Source organism: Acartia tonsa, chromosome 5 (genome assembly GCF_053477335.1).
Source record: "Acartia tonsa isolate MP-2025a chromosome 5, ASM5347733v1, whole genome shotgun sequence".
Lineage (NCBI taxonomy): Eukaryota > Metazoa > Arthropoda > Copepoda > Calanoida > Acartiidae > Acartia > Acartia tonsa.
This window is the reverse complement of record NC_137264.1, coordinates 23,991,398-24,008,082: the sequence shown is the minus strand read 5'-3', so window position 1 is coordinate 24,008,082 and position 16,685 is coordinate 23,991,398.

Sequence of the window (16,685 nt, the reverse complement as noted above, 5' to 3'; positions counted from 1 at the left end):
AGAGGGATGTCCGTACGACCGATAGTCAGCTTGTTATAGTAAATACCCAAGTAAATACATACTACATATACCCTATTAAATACATAACTTCTTGAAGTCTTTCAACGCAACTTTCCTTATTACTATCTTACAGTTTACTGTATTTTCCAATAACAAAGACAACCTATAACTGAAGTCGGAACAAGTTGCTGTCGAAAATTTAGTTTTTGTTAATTGATGGAATTTAAAAATTGAGTATCTTCATATGTTTGCCTTATATCTATTGATTTGGAGTACAAACGTTGTATTATGTATTGTATATGCCTTATTTTTAAAACAGCTTTGCTTTATCAAAAAAGTTAATCAACTTTTGATAAAAAAGGTTATGATAGTAAAAAAAACCTTTCATATTAACGTTTTTCTCTTAGTTTACGGTCAATAAAATTCACCGAATCCATCACATAAAAATAACTCGACAAAAGAAAGCATTTTTTTCTTTCTTTTTTTATGACAAAGGGTCAATTTAAGCCTATACTTTATGCTCTTTTCAAGGAGAGAGAAAACTTTTCCTTGAAAAAAGTTTAATTCAATTAATGTAATAAGTTTAGATAATAATTTCCTTAATTTTTCCAATAGAAGGAAGGAACAATTTGACCATATTATTAAGCTTTAAATCTTTAATCAATTGCTCGATCTTTGTCTTTTATTACTGGCCATTTTTTAAACGTATGTATCTCATTACGGGCAAAGACATTCCTCCTCTTTCTTTATAAAGAATCAGCTAAAACAATTTTAACGTCTTTTTGTATGACACGGCTGTCAAATGCTGATTCCGCAATGCACTATGCTGTATAATTTTCTTTATGAATTTAAGTTCCCAATAGTTTATGCCTAAACACGATCTTTTACAACAAAAGGGACACTCTAATAACTCAATTAAGCTGTTGTGACTTCCCTCAAAAGGCGTAGCGAGCAAATACCCCCCTCCCCCATTATTAAAAAAACTGAGGATCGGGGAAGAAGTAGTTTATTTTATTTTGCCAATCACCAAAAAGCCATCTTTTAAATTTAAAACTTTAAAAGGGATAGTATTTTGTTCTTTTATTCAAGTAAGATGCTCAGAAATAGTCTATAGTCCCCCCCCGCCCCCATTGAAAGGAGTTTTATTCATCTAAATACACTCTAAAGATGCTCAGTTTTATAAACTCCCTGTAAAACTGCAGAGGGTCCTCTTAATAGAGTACCGTTTTTTAATGTTTAAAGACAATGTAGTCCTAGTATTTTCATATGATTTCATACACAACCCAAAAAGGTTGACCTACAAAATAACTCCAAAATTATGTAAATAGTAAAGAAGCATCGCTTTTATGTAGGTATGTTTGTCCACCTACTTGTTTGAATTTGTGAAAGTTAAATAAGGATAATTGTGCACATAAGTAGCGCAGCAATAACAAGCTAGCAATAACTATTTTTTTTAAAGAAAATTGAAATTTAAAATGATTATTATAGTAATTTATGCATGCATTCTTAATTACTACGAACTTTTTTTTAAAAAGCCCATTTTATTCAAAGAATATGTGTTAAAGATTTCAATTTCATGCTAGGTTATCTACAGAAGGACATGATAACGTACACACACAAAGTATAAAGCTGTTTTGCTTCCAACATGATGATAAAACTTTTGATATTAAAGTTTGTGTTAGTTTGTAGGCACACCCTTGCTGAAACACCTTGATTGATGCGACACAATCTATATTCAGTCTTTTATGCGGTTCCTATGCAGTTGTTTATCTTTGTTGTTACATAATGATTTTAGTTTCGCTTCTACATTTACTTCATGGTAATTTTAGAAACATAAGGACCTTTAAAACCCCCAATACACAGAGAGAATTTTTCATAGACTAAAAATAATCTATCAGTACAAAAATATCAGAAACCGACAAGGATAATACAATGGAGGATAAATTGTTTCATATAACCAGTTAGAATGAACAAAATTTCGTCGAAAAAGTTTCAACACTGCTAACTATGTAAGAGGGTTTCTTCAAATTTTCGAGACAATTGGCATCTGCAGCTGAATAACAGCCAGGTCTAGCAACCATTTTGGACCTCTTGCATAGAAAAAATGGTTGGCTCAGCTACGACTAAGGAATTAAAATTTTATAGCGAAAGTAGCTTTTTTTTCAATTGCAGCATTTCTGGTATTATTGAAGCTGTTTAAGAGATCTTATTATTAAATACACTTATACCAAGCTACCTTAGTATGAATGATGATATGTGTCATATATTTGAACAAACCCATATTCAGTACAATAATAGTTATTTCTCGCATCGTATTATAAACGGCTTTCCGCGGATATAGAATGTACAATTATAAGATTAAAACGAGTTTTTTAGCCCCTAGGTGCCGTAGGCACAGGCTAAAAAAAGCTGGTTTTAACCTTATGATTGTACATTTTTATATTCGTAGAAAGCTGGATATAATACGATGCTAGACATAGTTTTTTCGTATTTATGAGAACCGGTTCCTGTCCACCGGATTCGAATGAATACGAGAAACAAAATTACACAAACTTGTAAAAAAATAACCTATTATATAAAGCAATACGCTTTTTATGTCCGCAGTGAAGGATCTTACTAACTGCTGAGCCGATATGGTACTCCTTTTCAGCCAAGCTTCTTATAGGTCCTTATAGTTATTTTGGATGAGGGTATCTCCGCCCTCCCAAAATATCTCCCCTAGAAAAAAATGACCCTCTCCCCCCTCAAAATAAAACAATATTTTTCCTAATCCTTTTTAAAACTTAAATTGAAAAGGAAAGATGAACTTCTGTACCCCCCATTCCCATAATTGTCCTTAAGGGCCTCTCTGGGCATATCCGCTAGTGTGATATTAAGCTTGCTTTCAAAACGTCCAAACCATTTTTGTATTTTAAATTTCTGATTTATTTTCTTATTGGTCTATGGCTGTTACTTTTATACACTGTAATTCTTTCTTTTCATTTAAAAGCTGCTCTTTGACCCCTCACGAGTCAACACATTAAATTTACTCTCTTTTTGTCTTCACAATAAAACAATAACTTGATAAGATGTTCATACAAAACAGACAATTATTATGCAAAATAGCCAAAATAACACGAGAGCTAACAAGGCTACAACTCCCTCCTTGCAGGATTTAACATTAACTCTCTATCTTTTTCTTTCCTCATTTTGTATGTAATTAATGGATTAACTTGTGCCATAATTCAACTCTAATAAAATAAATTTTTTGGAAATATATTCACCCTTTAATTTTCGACACAGGTCTCCAGGAAATCCTGCAGTATAATTCAGGTATAGAACAAACATAACTATCGGAACATCAGAAGTGTAAGAAATTTCTAGTTAATAAATTATGTGTAAAGATTGAAAAGAAATCTTTGATTCTAGAAAACTATAAAATAGTTAAGATTTAAGAAAAGAAGAAAGAAAAATATTATGTTGATATTCAAATACTTTTTTTACATAATTATAGGAACTTCTTTCAGTTATAATAACCTTTTTGTGATTGTTTCTAGTTGATTAGCTAACAAAACATTGATTACAAATATAACATGATTGATATAACTTTTAAATTGAATCAAATAGCTAAACACATAAATTAACCATAAGTTTACTAACATTTAGGCACTTTAAATAAATAGTAATTCGTTTGTCCAGTAAAATTTTCCCTTCCCTTGGATTTTAAGAGATAAGAAAATGGACGAAAAATTGATGTTCACCTATTCTGTAATGAAGATATTCGGGAATAGTCCCTTTCGTAACATCGCCCCATAAGGGGCGATTCGTCGTATTTTTAAAATGGCTTAATATAGGTTATTTCAGGTTAGGTTAGGTTATATTGGGTTAGGTGATTGTCCTACAGGGTTAGGTAATTGGCCCCGCAGGGTTATAGCCTCCAGCAGGGGCTAGAAACAGGAGAAAAGCTACTGTGAAATATACGAAGAATCGCCCCATAAGGTGCGATGTTACGAAAGGGACTATACCCAGATATTCTAAATGGCAACAAAAGAAAGAATTTGCATTTTAACATGTATTACGTGTGTTCAGTTCATTCGCGGTATTAAATTGTTAACTATTAAGATAAAAAGGACAAAGCGAAAAATCAGAATAATGATATTTTATTGGTCGAGGTTATTTGTTTATTTTTACCTTTCTAACTATTTTTTGTTCTATTTATAGCCATAGTAAAATGTAGGTATTAGTTTTAAAATTTGATAAACCACAAATATTTCATAGAAATTTTAATTAGATTTTAACCATATATAATTTTACAAAAATGTTAGAAGTTTGTGATAAGAACGATTAAGTCCCTAAAATATAAAAATAAAGGATTTCTATGTCTCTACCAAAGGATCTCGCTAACCGTCAAACCGATATCGTTTTTTCTCTTCTCCTTCACAATAAATCTTCTCATAGGTTCTGAAAAGTTTATAACTATTTTGGGTCAGGGTACCAGCACCCTCCAAAAAAAATCGAACCTAAAAAGTATTCCCTCGCCCGCATATTTTTATACTTTTTCTTTAAAACTTAATTTGAAAATCCAAAAGGGCGTTGACCTCCCTTACTTCCACCTCAGTAGCCGCTAGTATTAATAAAAAATTCCTAATACTTTTCTTTTATCCTGCGGGGCTACCATTTACACAATATAACCTAACCTAAAGGTGAAACATAGACACACAAAAAACTACAGCCCCTCTTATTTTCAAAATAAGAATTGGGTGTTTTGGGGTTTGCTAGTCGCTTTAAAGGAAACCTAGATGCTTTCTATTCTAATTATATTTCCCTATTTAAAGGACACTCTAATATATAGAATGGTTTAATTTTAATTTCAAATCTCTTAAGTTTTAATATTCACTGGAGAGTGCATTAGATTTAATTCATATACTGTTACACAAAGTTTTATAAACATGTTTCCTCCAATCGTTGGCTTGAAACCTTTTCTAAACTTTATTTGCTTTTACAAACTGACAGTGTCCAAACTTTTCCATCAATAATTTTATCAACAGAAATTAAAATTTTGTTTGTTAAATTATCTTATTCCTTGAAATATCTGTCAAAAAGTATATCTGTGCTACTCAAAATTATAATTTTTTTAAAAATTAGAGAGCGTCTTTTTAAAAAGTCATAAACCAAAAGTATTTAGTATTTAGAAACTATTGTTTCACCTAATAAGAACGAAATTACAAAAGATTAAAACAATTTCAAAGAAGGTGTATCAACTTTTTTTTTATAGCTAGCCGGTTCTTTTAGTAAGTAGTAGATGTAAAATTTTTCATAGAATTCAGATATGCAATCGGTTTTTTTGTAGACCTCTTATTTTTTAAGTAATTTAAGTTTTTTAAAAAAATAATTAAGTCGGTTTTAAGGTACTAAAACGCAACAAAATAAAAGAAGAAAATGGCCAGTAAGAACAAAAATAGTAAGATCTTTAATTTGACACCTTACTTTTAAAATTCTGTTAAGTAATTATTGAAAAAATCTATTTTTTTAACCTCGGTTTAATAAAAACTTTAGACCTAAATATTTTCTCAAACAGACATAAAAAACATGGGTTCATATATACCTTTAGAATCAGAAAAATATTACGAATCCATTGTAAGCAAAATTGAAAAAAAGTAAAAAAATTAAAAATTAAACAAATGGCCTATTGTATTTTTTGTTCAGGCAACACTATCGTCTTCCCTTTTTTACCCCCTCTTTACCCTCTTCCCATTTTTATACTCAATTCAAGAATTAAGACGTTGCCTGTACAATATAATATGATATTTTCATATAATTCCTTTTATTGTAGTTTATATACTATATTGTAAACTTTTTTTTCAATTTTGCTTACAATGAATTCGTAATATTTTTCTGATTCTAAAGGTATATATGAACCCATATTTTTTTACCTGTGAAATAATAAAATTAATGTCAAAGTTTTTATTCTTGTGGGTTTAAAAAAATCGATTTTTTCAATAATTACCTGACAGAATTGAAAAAGTAAGGTGTCAAATTGAAGATCTTACTATTTTTGTTCATAATGGCCATTTTTTTCTTTTTTTTGTTGCATTTTAGTACCTTAAAATCGACTTAATTTTTTTTTTTTTTTAAACTTAAATTACTTATAAAATAAGAGGTCTACAAAAAAAACGATTGCATATCTGAATTCTATGAGAAATTTTACATCTACTACTTACTAAAAGAACCAGCTAGCTATAAAAAAAAAAAAGTTGATACACCTTCTTTTCTTATTTTTTAACACTAGAATTATTACAGAATCAGATAGAATTTGTTTTAAATTTAAAGAAATTTATATAAAAAATATAGATTTGTAAAATAAAAATGTACATTTATGTCATTAAATCTAACTATATCTTTAATGAAAACATAACAGTCAACTATAACACAGTATATTTTAGTTTATGAAAATATTACATATATTCAGAAAATTATCTAAGTATAATTATTTATTGCATCGTATCGAAGACAGCTCTCCGCGGGTATTAAAATGAAAAATATTAGATATAAATCGGTTTCGAAGCCATAGTGAAAATTTTATTCTACTGCTAAGTTTTCTCTTTCAACATGTTAAAATTGTTATGTTTTGACTCTAACTAACTCTAATATTGCTAGACGGAAAACAAATTTTGTCTAATTACCTAATACAAAGGAAAAAGCTTAACTGTATTTACTTTTTTAAGAGCGCATATACTCTATAACAAGAATATGTCCGCCCCCTCGACCATTAATTTTATATATTAAGTTATAATATTTTATCCAAGTAATATTGAAAAGAATGGACTACTAGGTAAATTAAACCCTAATTAAAACTACTTAAATAGAGAATACTGTTTGAAGACATACTTACATTTTTAGGGCTTGTTTATAGAAATGCTTCGCTTATAACACTGTACATTGTTGTAACTAATAGGAATCAGTATTTAAGATATCAGATGAATAGTATGATTATATTAAATAAAAAAAGTTTGTCAAAAAGGTTAAAAATCAACATGTTTTGAATGGACGTCAGGACTTTCTTTTAACAGTTATAAAGTTGCTGCGCTTTCTATATTGTACCTTACTGTTATAGGAATCATAATGCAAAGTTTGAAATCGATAACACAATTCTAGGATTCTAAATTAACGAAAAGAGTTTTTCGTTATGGATCGATCATGATTTTAGAAAAGCTTCGATTTAAAAAAAATATATTGCAAAGCTACTTATGGACAAAATTGTGCATGTTTAGGTTTGCATTGAATTGTTATGTCAGGTAGGTAATTACCCCGCAATTAGACTAAACATTTCATATTTTCTCTTAAATACTCTGTCTAAATACTGGGATCTAAAGGAATAAGACAATGACAAATAAATTGATGTTCATCCCCAAAATTATACCCTCCGTGGATTATGGGTTGAAACGGTTGGACACTCAACTTAATGATCTAACCATTCAAATTTTTAACACGTCCCAAAAGTTTTTTACTCAACGAATAATAAAATGTTCTTTTATAACTTTGGGATCTAGTGAAATAAACAGCCCATTATCCCCTCCCTTCCTGGTCTAAATAGCTAAACATTTTACCACCGGTAAAAAGGTATGCTTAATTAACAAGCATCATTTTGATTTCTTAAATCTTTGGTCTTTGTTTAAGACAGATTCTATACACTTGAAGGTAAATTGATGTATCATAGGTAGGTTTACAGACAACAACCCTTTGATTGATTTTTTTAGAGGCTTTCAAAGAGAAGGTTGGAGAAGACCTTACATTTACTTTTTAAATTTACTATCTCTAGGTTTGATTATATATCTAGCCGTTTTTGTAAATATTGCCGCAGAAATAATAAACCAATATAATTTAGGCCACAGAACTATGGATGAGAGAAAATTTTCTTAACATAGAATGGCTTCACTTTTTCATTTACTAAGTATATTTGCGATAACTTTTATTTAATGAAATCTTCCAATTTTTAACATGTACAAAACGGCCTGCTTAATTGCTTCAAGATCCATGTCAGATCTATATAGGAAATAAATGTCTATAAACGAGCTCAAGTTTTCCAAGGAATATTTGTTTAAAACTCATAGTGCTTCAATTATCCATAATAAACTCTCATTGCCCATAACGATAAGGCCCATTATTTTACTTTATTAAAATTAAATTCCTTTTTTTAATTTCATGTTGCTATTTACCTTATATCAATGTATTTAATTTCTAATCATAAAAGAGAAAATTTAAATTTATAATATAATAAATTTAAGAAAACTCTGTTTTAAAAGAATTCGATTGTGGCGACACTTTGTGTGTTTAAATATTAAACTAAAATTGTAATCATCATCATTAACCCTTTGGTGATGGTAATGTAAAGAAAAAAATATAATTTAAAAAATCTTTTTAAAATCATTTAGATTATTAAATATTTACTTTCTTTTAGATAGTAATGCCGGGTGAGGAAAATAGATTTATTGAGAAATAGATATGCATATAGAAAACTAGCCAATAGGGAGATAATTATATCGAGCCAACTCTAGTTTTTAATATATATATATATGGATAAGGGGGTTCAGTGATCCACAGACACATTGAGGAAAAGGAACTAAATGTTTCAATTCATTTTAACCTACCGGTAAAGATGAAATTACACCGTCAAAGCTTATATGTGAGGTTTCCGAAAGGGTTCGGCACCCCGCTAGGATTAGGATTAAATTAATAATTATTTCATTGCTTTCCACACAGTGATAATTTTTCTAACATATGAAGGTATGTACTTGTATGTTATAATTATGTATATTTCTAAATATTTTGATAATTAAATAATTTCATTTCAAATAACATTCATGAGAAAGGCAATACACATGAAGAGTGCAAAAATGTTTGAAGCAAAAGTGCAAAAATATGAAAATTGTTAGTGAGTTAACCTTTTATATATTAAGACATCTAGAACCAAATCATTAAAAAATTCTATGCAAGCCTTGGAGTAAGGGTTTCTATCATTGTAAAGCTAAGGAAACCCTAACCTAGGATAGCATAAATAATTTGGCCCATAGTTAATTATATACATAGAAAAACAGATAGATAGAACGATAGACAGATAGATAGATAGACAGACAGATAGATAGACAGATAGATAAACAGATTGACAGATGTATAGACAGATAGAAAGACAGATAGAAAGACAGATAGAAAGACAGATAGAAAGACCGATAGATAGACAGATAGATAAGATGTATAGACAGATAGATAGACAGTTATACATACTGATAGATAGACAGATAAAGACAGATAGGAAGACAGATAGATAGATAGGTATATATGAAAGCCCATAAATCACGAACAGGTGATCTATATAGTACTTGCTGAGAGAGATTTCAACAAAAATATGCAATTCCAGCGGTCCCACATAGATTTTATTTTTCCGTTCACTGCGGAGATTTCAGATATTGTGTGTTTAAGAATCTATAATCATATAAGCTTTTTATAAGATAATAATTCGCAATGTATAGAAATTTATTCTGCTATATAAAATAGTAAGACTTTTTTGTCTAAATCTTATGATTTTGTTGACTACTAAACTGATTAAGTTCTCCATCTTAGCGAAGCTTTACATAGGCACGAGAGTGGTATTAACCTTACACACCTAAATGCTAACGGCACAGACACTAGAAAGAAATAAAACAATAACCTTTATTCAGATTATTTAGCAAATATGATCATAATTATAATATCTTTCCTGAAAAAAGGGATTCACCATAAAAATGTTGACACCCTAATTTGCACTTGATTATTTGATTACAACATGCTTTGTATATTATCATATTAGTGTTCATAGAATACAACGATATAGTCAAATTTAGTTACCAGAAAGTTTAACGCAGAAAAAGCAGATATCGTATTTTTTTAACTTCAATTCTTAAACTTCATATATTTTTATAAAATGCGGGGCTTTTCTAGTTTTGTGGTAGATCCATCTGTCCGTTCACAATTATTTTTACCTATAAGTAGCAAAACTATTGAGAAAATATCCTCTTTCCGTACGTCAGTTTGCTTAAAGACTTTTTGATGGAAAAGAAAATTTCCCCCTTTGAATTATTTTTTTGCAACTATTCCTTCAAGATTTCCATGACTAATAAGAATTTATTGTTGAAACCTTGTGGTTGTGAAATTGAAGGCAGTCCTACGAAATTATTTTTACAGGGGGGTGTTGACACCTTTTTAAACCCACCTACAGCACGCTTATGGATTTATTTATACTTTTTTGTTTTATTGTTTAAATACCATAGAATATTATATGTTACCATAGATGTTTAAATTTGTTGTGATTTTAATAATTATTTAACTAGAGAACCCAGAATTCCAGATTCACACAGAGAAATCAAATTTTTAAATTCCTGCCGATATTAAAAACAACATTTTATGTTATTGTAATAAATTCCATAATTTATTTCTAATAAATATGTGGAATTTGAATAAATTATTTCAGTTCACCTGTTAACATTGGTGTTGGTGTTATATAATATCAACAAAATTAACACAAAGTAAGTATTATATCGATGAAACTTGCAACTGTTCAATAAGCATCTAGGGACAAAGAGAGGGAGTGGTCTAAAAATAGTTTAAAACCATCCAAAAATTCGTTTATAAATTGAAAAGCCTTAGATGGTAAGGACTAAAGTACAAAATCGGTTCAGAGATTAGCGAGATCTTAAAGGATAAACAAAAAGCTAGTCCTTATCCACTAAGTGCCTTTTAAATACTTATTTTTCAATAAATTGCAAATGTATTAGGAGAGAGGTTAGTTTTTCCCTATTTATTACCCAATATAACCTGACTTAACCTCACCTAAAGTAATAAAAAACAAAAACTTTTTTCCATTTAAAACAATTTATCGCTAAGTATTTATTATTTTTTATCCATTTTCTATACTAAAAATAACACACTTTTAACTTTTTATATTTTATCCAATGGGTGTGAAGTCAAATATGATGCACCCCCCCCCCCTTAAGAAAAAGCCCTCTAATTTTTCTAATCAGGGAGTTGTAAAAATATATCCCCTCTCCCAAACTGATTCATTTATCCTTTTGATGTATTACCTATCAAGCCTTTGAGAGAGCATGAATCATATTTAATTAAACCATTGTTAGGCATTAGTCTAAAGAAATAACAAAATAATTTTATGGTTTTTATATGCATAGCATCTTTGTAAGTTTTCTTATTTTTCCCATCACTCGCATATCCAATTAAAACTGTCGTTTTAACAACGTTCACCTGTAATAAATTTGGAATTAAAAAGAATATTTTGTTTTAAAGAATAACACATCACTTTTTTTATTTGTCGCATAAGATTTCGCTAACCAATGATCCTATTTACTTGTAAGATTTAGGGAATCATCAAATAAGTCTAAGGTTTTTGAAATATTGTCATGATCTAAATACTTAAGATAATTTCATATATAAATTAGGGATAAAAGATAGGCAAACGAACGAATCAGGAATATTATAATCATCATTGTCCTATCCCTCTCTACGTTCTATTTGCGCATTCTTATAAGGGAAGCTTTATATATGCCATGAGCTATTTTTCTGAAACAAAACATTTGCATGTATATACCTCAAGGCTGGGAGCGAGTCCACTACTACAATAAAATGAAATCCCTATAATTTCGAAGGTATTTAAACCCAAATCATATAATCATAAAACAAATATACAAACATATATATGCATTACGATACAAGAATTTAAAAGGACAGTCTTTATCATTTTTTGTGAACCAAAGCTACTCTGTAATAAAGTATGTACGTCCATCAGTAAAGATATCTATATATAGAAGTAACATTATCTGTGTGTACTGGAGGATCTCGCAAACGAGTTTTGGTCTCCTTGATAGTCGCTTCTTATATCTCCTTGCAAAACTATTTTGGGGTAGTTGATCTCACCTTCTTAAGAGAAATTGCCCCTGGAAAAAATGACCCTCAACCCCCATTTTTCATTTATTAAAATATCATATTTTAAAAGGGGTTTGTCAAGGCATCTGCGACCTCTTTTAATCCTTGGTTTTTTAAAACTAAATAATGTACTTTCCCTTTATAGTTATGTAAATTATTTAGAATAATGAAAGCTGTATAAAACCAATAATTTGCTCCATAAGGTATCCCGCAAGCTATAATGGTGTGTGTCCACTTCCGTAAATGAATCACATTTTATAATCATTAATATAGTATATTGTTTTACAGTATCGCTTTGAAACTGAATAATATCCGGTGTATTAGAACCGGTTCTCAGCCACACAGAAAAATTATGTATAGCATCGTATTATATCCATTATTTCTACGAATATAAAAATGTACCATCAAAAGATTAAAACCAGTTTTTTAGCCCGTGTCTTCGGCATCTCGGGGATATAAAACTGGTTTTAATCTGATAATTGTACATTTTTATATTCGAGGAAAGCTTTTTATAATACGACGCGATAAATAACTATTAACGATTCTCACAATTACTATTATTAATGAAATCTTGTAAATTTGATTTTGTGTTTTTTCTACGGTATGCGCAACTCATTGCTCTCCCATATGATATAGGATAACAATATATGTTTACAAAAAATAGGATATTTTACCTATTAGCTAAACTACTATTTTAGTATAGCTACTCTGCAACATGGTCAAACACACAATCTATATCCATATTAGTCTTTTTTACAGTTATGGCAGTTCCAATTTTAAGAGATGCTTTAGGTTGGCCCAATTTTTTTAATAAAGAACTTTGAAGCTAGGGGTAAAGTTTGAATTATAATAAACAGTAAGATTTGCAAAAAAAAAAGAAATTTTAACTCTGTAAATAATATATTCGCTGTTATGTAATATTGTTAACATTGTAAAAACCTACCAGGACAAGACATATATCCCCGTTTATTGGTCCAAATACCTTTATACAATAACATCAATTAGACAATTTGTCTGAAAGAAAAGTGTTATGAAGTAGGAATTTTTTTTTGTAGATCTTTGATTTTAATTTAAAATAACGAGAAAAAATTCCTATTTGAGGTTTTTTTTTTAAATGTAAAATTTCTTTTAGAAAAATTATCCGTGTAAATACAATTTTAATCCAAATACCCTTTCTCTTCATATTTCTAGCCCAATCATAATCAATAAATACTTTTACTTAAAGGAGATTTAATACAGAGAGAGAGAGAGAGAGAGGAAAGAGGGAACAATGGGCTGTTTGTTACACTAGTCCCCTATTTTTTTTATAAAAACCATTTTCTTATTCGTTGGCCTAATGACTTTGGGACTTTTACTGAATTTTGATTTGTTGGTTTTTGAAGTCTAGTGTTAACTAAATTTAATCTACACAAGAGGTAATTTTGTGTGTCATCATTGGAGATGTACATCAATTTATCAGCTATTGTCTAAGATTCCCTTAAGATCCCTAGATTTTTTGTTTATTCCTTCTAAAATTCCCTCTAAAACCAAAAATTAAACTTTGACTTTTTCATAATTTAGATTTTTTATTGTTATATGACATCATGTATAAGATTTTTCTCAGGTGTTATCAAAAAAGTCTCCCGGACTGTACGGTGTTCGTCGCTACGTTTTCATGTAACGGTTAGCTTATTCTTATTCATGAAATTGTACTAATGGATTTGATGTTCTAATGCTCTTGAACGTATAGAGTTGTTTTTTGGCAAGAAAGAGTTGTCTGATCCTTTTAAAACTTGTTTGAAAACGCGTTTGGGAGGGGTGGGGAAGAGAAAGGGAAAAAAGTAGAGGGCAGAGAAAAGACGAAGCTTAATCTGTACCACTTTTGATGTCATATTCTTCATCTCTATTTTAGGGGTTTTCTTTCCCACTTCTCCTCTCATCTCCCTCATTTTATTACGTCAAAGGAATTAAAAGTGGTGCAAAAGTGGTACAGATTGGGCTTCGTCAGAGAAAACATAAAGAGACAACCAAAAATCACACATATATTATAAAATGTATTTATGAGAATGAAAAAGGTTTTAAGCATGGACTAAACACACGGACAGACCTACCATAGTAATAGAGTTGCTGCGCTATATGAAATAGAAAATAATAGGGGTAGGGAAAGTTAGAATTTGATAGCCTGATATCTAGTTGCCGAAAGTGTACGCAGTTTCCTGGGTGTTTCCTCATCCTAGCTCAATATTTACTACTAGCTAAAAAAGCTTCAAACTTCAAAAAAAAAAATCAAAATTTAAAAAATTCAAATTTATAATGTATATTGTATAAATCGTTTACACATTCAAATTTTGATTTTTTTAAGGGAAGTTTGAAGATTTGTAGCTAGTAGTAAATATTGAGCGAGGATGAGGAAACACCCAGGAAACTGCGTACACTTTCGGCAACTAGATATCAGGCTATCTAGAATTTTGATATATGTACATATGTTTTTACAATAATGATTATATTATAATAATGGATATAACATTTACATGGATATTATGACAAAGGGGAAAAATGGCAATTTAGGTTGCTAACATAGAGATCCTTTATTGGTCAGTGGAGAGGATAGGGGTGAAGACCCTAGCATCTAAGGCATAAAAATCCTAAGCCTTTCCAAGGCTTAAATGTGAAGATAAAATTTCTCCAGGACCTATGTAAAGATTCTCTAAAAACGAGAACTCTATCATTTAACTTGTTATTGTGATAATTACATTCAACGAAAAAAAACCTTACTACTTTTAGGATTAGTGATTGTGACCCTAACATCTAGGGGCTTTGTATTCGAATAAGAGGAAGAAAAATGTCCTTGCCATTCCCAAGAACTAAATCTAAAAATCATAATACAAAACCTCTCTAAATTTAAAACTTAAATCGGTTCAGTGGCTGGCAAGATCTTAATGTAAAAACCAAAAAACCTTACTACTTTATGTAATATAAGAAAAAAAATTATTGGTAGGTTTAATTGAACATCTAATTTGAAACATCTACAATCTACATTTTATTACCCCTGGTTTTAAAACTTGGATTTCACAGGGTATAAAATAGGTACAAATATTCATAAAATATATTAAGAATATATTATATCAATGTAAATGATCTATCCCCCGAAACTTTTAATACTTCATTTGTTAGTATAAAATTGTACTGGGAATAGTTCAAAGCAGGAGTGTATTTATCTCATCAATCTACTTACAAACTTATTTACGTAAAGGAATCGGCGGTGAGAAATTTTTTTCGAGCATTTTACTATTTTGATTAATTCGTATCTTTTCCTGAAATAAACCTGGCTAAAAAATCGTCTGAATTCTTTGCATTTGCTTTCTCTTAATACGTTTACAAGATGTTCCCGCCATTCAACCAAATATATTATCTAAGAAATAGGATAACAAAGATGTCAACATCTATCAAATCGAAGCTCTAAAACAAACGCTAGAGAAATACGAACATTACCAATTGTAGAAAGTCAAACTTAATAGCAGGATGAGAAAATTAATTTATAAGTCTTAACAAAATTGTCAATAAATTTGCTTTAATACTGTTTAAGGACATACTTAAATTTTATGACTTGATTATAGAAATGTTCGCATTATTTAATACTTCTTGTTGTCATAGGAATCTAGGAATAAGAGTAGCATTATATGAGAATTAATGATTTTTAACATGCTTAAGTACCATTTTTTTGTATGATAGAATCATTGACTTTGTGAAGGTCTAAAGCTATTGGCTTTAACTGAAATAAAACTTTTTTCTGTTGTTCTGAAACTCTTCTTTATTTTACAATTCTCTTCCTCCTAACTGTTGATGAGTACTTAGCAGTTAAATGCCAAGGATGATAACATCCATGAATCAATTGAATAATAAGCATATTTTTATGACGTCGACAATTTAAGGCTTAATTTCAATAGTTGTTAAGTGACAAAAAAAACAAAAGCATATGTATATAAACTTTAGTCATTGAAATATACAATCTGTTACATTTTGAACTGATACTCCTCCCTATCCACTCCTTTTTATTGAAATTTAATTTAGAAGGAAAGAGGAGTCCGTAATAATAACCCCTGCGGGACCTGTATCTATACGAGTAACAAACAAATAAACGAAAAGGAACTGCCTCCCCTCTTTTTTTTTATTTTTAAAAAAGAGGGAGGGTCATTTTATAACTAGGCACTAAGAAGGAATAAACCAATTCTTTGCTAATCTTTTATTGGCAAGATTTCTAGAAAAATAATTAATATGTGAGGATGTATGTAACCCTTCAACTACTAGATAATTTTACAAAATTATCAGATATACAAACAGTGATATTTATAAAAGCTTTGCTTTGCTAAAAACGTTAATATTTGCAACTGTGCAAAAAAAAATTTGCTTTCCCGGCAAATTTTAAATTTATGGCAAAAATGTAAATTGTTTTTGCTTTTGCAAAATATGTGGCATTTTTTACTCGCAGGCAAATAAGAATATTTGGCTTGAAAAGGGTGAAAATTAGAGCATATTTATTTTTTTCCTCTACTTTTTTAATAGCTTAGATGCTCTATAATTTGTGTTTCCCGTACGCAACTCTGTCTTAGAAAAGAACCTGCAATTTTTATTGTTTTTATTGGCAAGTTGCAAAAAGGGATAGTTACATGAAGCGCATTCAACAAGTTTAATGGCAAGCATAATCTACAAGAATGTCATATAATATATATAATTTTGTATTACAATAAATAGGAATCAAT